The sequence below is a fragment of the Ananas comosus genome, linkage group 18 (assembly GCF_001540865.1).
Source record: "Ananas comosus cultivar F153 linkage group 18, ASM154086v1, whole genome shotgun sequence".
NCBI lineage: Eukaryota > Viridiplantae > Streptophyta > Magnoliopsida > Poales > Bromeliaceae > Ananas > Ananas comosus.
In genome coordinates this window covers 5,188,489-5,192,551 of record NC_033638.1, presented here as the reverse complement: position 1 = coordinate 5,192,551, position 4,063 = coordinate 5,188,489, and positions in this window count along the sequence as shown.

Genomic DNA, 4,063 nt, shown 5'->3' with positions numbered 1-4,063 from the left:
AAATTCTCATATATGGTTTTATATTTCCGTAAAAGGAAAAGCATGCATAATCTATACTAATGTATTTATTGTATTTTAGAAAGCCTTTAAAATGCATATGTTATGTATGATGAAATTTTGGACCTCTAGTAATAGAGAGTTGCTTGAGGATCTATAGTTGCATTTCGCATTCTTCATGAGACTGGTTCTGCTTACTTATAGTGTAAATGATTCGATTCATGCATTTAAGCCATTTACTTGTGTCATAAAGTGATAAAATTGCCATTAGTAGGTATGTTTGAAATGAGAGCTAATGTCATCGAGCGGCATTGAGGGATCAGGAATGGGAACCTAGAGGATAGGCCACTTGAGGGATTTGTTAAACATGTTGACATCAAATGTCTAACGTGTCAAAAGGGGCCACTAGACCTAGAGAATATGAAACTTCACATGTGACTTAACTAATCTTTGGGAGCTTATAACTATACCATGTTAGAGGGACATGAGGATTGGGTACTTGAGGACTTGGACTACGGCTGTTATGCATTGTGCTATTCGCACATGCTTGTTGAGGGTCACTCCCTACAAGCGGCACTCCGGAGTTAGCCTACGCACTACTGTTGCTCGTGCGGTATCGAGAAGCCTACGGGCGAGGGTTGGGGGACAGAACATCCATGAGTAGTAATGTCGGCTACCACAGGCACTTAGGCGCACAACTGGACACCTTGGATAGGCCCCTAATTGGAAATGAAAATCGGACACGGTTGAGACATGACACTCACTACTAGATAGGCTTAGTAGTTGGGAGTACATTTACACTGCTAAGCATAGGGTTGAGACATGTAGTATACTGGTTGCCATGATAGAATCTCTACATCATGTATTGACAAAGGTTAACAACATTAAACTAGTGCCACTGGAAAACTTAATTGTAATGACAAAATAGGATGTACATTTTTTGGGTTGACATTCATGCTACTTGAGACACAGTAGACTAGCACTTCATTTATGCTCTCTTTAGCAGTTATTTACCATGCTCTTATTGCTTATACTAGTATGTCGTTGCTTTCTCTATTTTTTGGCCTAGTGGAGCAACGAGCTGAGGTCAGTTAATGCCACGGGGGAACTATAAATTTATAGTTCTCACGCCCTCCTTTCTCGATGTTTTCAGAGCCTTCCACCAGGGTGAGCCAGGGATCGCGGAAAGGGTATCGTGTCACGCCCGGATGTTCCTCGTTCCCCCCGGGCACGCCGACAAATCGCCGTATACAAGGAATTTCCCTGTATACGAAGCGTCAACAAGTACCTGAAATATACAATACTACAAACAGTAGCATAGAGCTGCTCAGATATACCAAAGCTAAACAATGAGTTTCATATACATTAATCCAAATCCCAAATACAAGCTACTTCGCACCGGCGGTTAAAACAACTATTTACATAAACTCTAATAGCAAACTACCTGCAAGTAGGGGGGTCTCTCAGCTCTGTCAGTCGGGTAGGGCTCACTCGCGACGCCCTTGCCCTCGATCCTGATCCCGCGGGAAGGCAGTAGCCGAAACCTTGTTGGCTCTGCAAAACATAGGTAAAACAACTGGCGTGGAGAACTACTGTAAAAAACAAGTAGTCCTCAGTGGGGTAGCCGCAAACGACATCGGGCACCCACTAGATCTACAGAAGGGGAGCAGTATAGAAGGAAAAAGCAGGAAGTACACTCTATCGCTATCATCCACTACACTATCAATGCTCTACCATTAACCGACTGTAGGAATGTCAAATCGACCCATCCAATTGGATGTAAACATACCCGTCCCTGGGACTGTGAACTCACCCGTTCCCTGCCCCGTTGCGACTATCAGGCCTCCTATCCACACTAGCTGGTCTGTGGAGAGCAAGTCCAACTGGCATGAGGCGGACACCAACGCAAAAAGCACAAGCCTTCGATCCGGAGTGGCACTCGTGGGCGCTACCCAACCGAGTATGCAGCGTACCCTGTCGAGCTAGCTCAGGCTCCAGAAGCTATCCAAGTCAGTAATCGACTCAAACTGGCCTAACACAACAGTAACGTGCCCTCGGCCAGTCTGACGCCAAAAAAGCGATACGGGTCCACCGTCAACCTCTGACGCACCCAACAGTCCGGAACAACCTGAACGACCCTGTAAAAATCACTCGGCGAACCAGGACGAGTGTAAATACATTCTAACTTACCTGGATACTCGCTCGAAAGGAAACTGAGACGTACATTGTCCTGAGGCTCCTAGAGCTAAATCAGGTAGTTGAAACTTGTGACAAGTCCAAATCCAAGTTTTCCCTAATTCAATTCCAAGTCCAACATGTATAATCTAAACTTTAATAAAAATATGTCCAAATTCGATTTTTTCATTCTAATAATGAATCCATGAATTTGAACTAAACTTTGTAGAAATCACGGATTTATACATGTTGACCTAATAATACTTTAGAGTAAAACCGATGTAACCCCTAAAATTGCCTAATCCCCTGGGCGCGGTACGACCTCACATGCTGCCAGCACTATCCTGCTGTACCGATCTACACCCTCCAAATCCGGAGTCGAGTAACACCACGCGCTACAAAGCACAAATCACCGTTTTCGTCCCAAGATTGCAACAGTCAGGTACAAGCACGGATCGTACAATCTAACCTCAACGAAATCTGCAAGTAAGGGCTTCGTGGGATTCCCTCGACAGCCTGAATCAGCGAATCAAGCCTTCGTCGAAATCGACGCTCCTACGGTCGAGTCACGGAGCCGAAACCGCCAACGGTCGACGCTGGAAATCTGCAGGACAGAACTAGCTTCGAAAAATTGAAAAAGCTGGAAATTAGGAGCAATCTATGGAAACACCCACCTCGACGGCGACTAGCAACTGGCGCGACGTTCAAGAACGGCGAAGATCCGACGCTCGCCCGCCTCCTCACGATGCAACGGCAGCAAACCGTAGGTTCGAACGGCTCGCGTGCGACGGCGACGGCGAATCGGCTCCGGTTGGCGGCGTCCCTGCGCGTGCGTTCCTTGGTACGGCCGAACGAAAGAGAAAAGGAGAGAAGAGAGGAAGAAAACTCCTCTTTCTTCCCTGGATGCTAAAAGAGGGGGGAGGTGATTGCCCACATGGCAGTTACACATACTCACACTGTGCACTCACACACCACACCACACACACACGTACCCTCACAACACAACTGTATATATATATACTAAGTTGTAGGGAACTATATACTACATATCGCCTCGGCTAGCGCGCGTTACCGAGGGATTCGTTCGAGTAGGGTGTCTACCTCTCGGTTTTTCTTTTGTGGGGTTGAGAGTTATACGTATATTATAGAGACACCATTTTTGTACTGAGACAGTTATTGTATACTTATGGTTATTTTTTGCCTAAGCTTTATTCCCTTTACTTTGGTGTAGATGATAGGAACTTTAGACTTGCTCTGATGATCTGCTATTTGCTAGTTATTATTCTTATATTTGTTATCTCTTGCCTTTTACTCGCTTTTATTGTGCGCGCTTATATGTGTAGACATAGGCGGGCTGGGCCGCTACGGGAGGGCCTCCGCCGGTCTCGGGGCTGACAGCTTGAAGGTTGAATCTCTATTAATAGTAGAGAAACATTTATACTGAATATTTTATTCATTTCGAATACAGTTGAATGGACGTTATGAATAAGTGTAGGATGCAGGCCTTTAAAGTAGAGAGACAATGACATTCTCTTGGACTCTAACGTAGAGAACGTATGACATGCTCATGACTAGTGATGTGCCATACTAGTGAAAGATTATTTTGCCATGGTGATTTAGCTACACCTACATGATTACAATCTAGTGGATACTAGCTCTTGTTTACTATTGTTATTGACTTCCGATCAGAGGATCGAGGGAAGAACCTTTTTACAATGAAAATATGAAAATTGAGACATTGTGGGATAATGGACTTTGCTTGCTTGCTTAATCGGTCATTCGCACACCGCTTGTGAGGGTAGCTCCCTCAAGCGGTACTCCGGAGTTGGCCTACGCCGACAGTTGCCGCCGTGCGCGGATTGGGTGCGAAGGGTTGCCGTGGGGAGTGTAT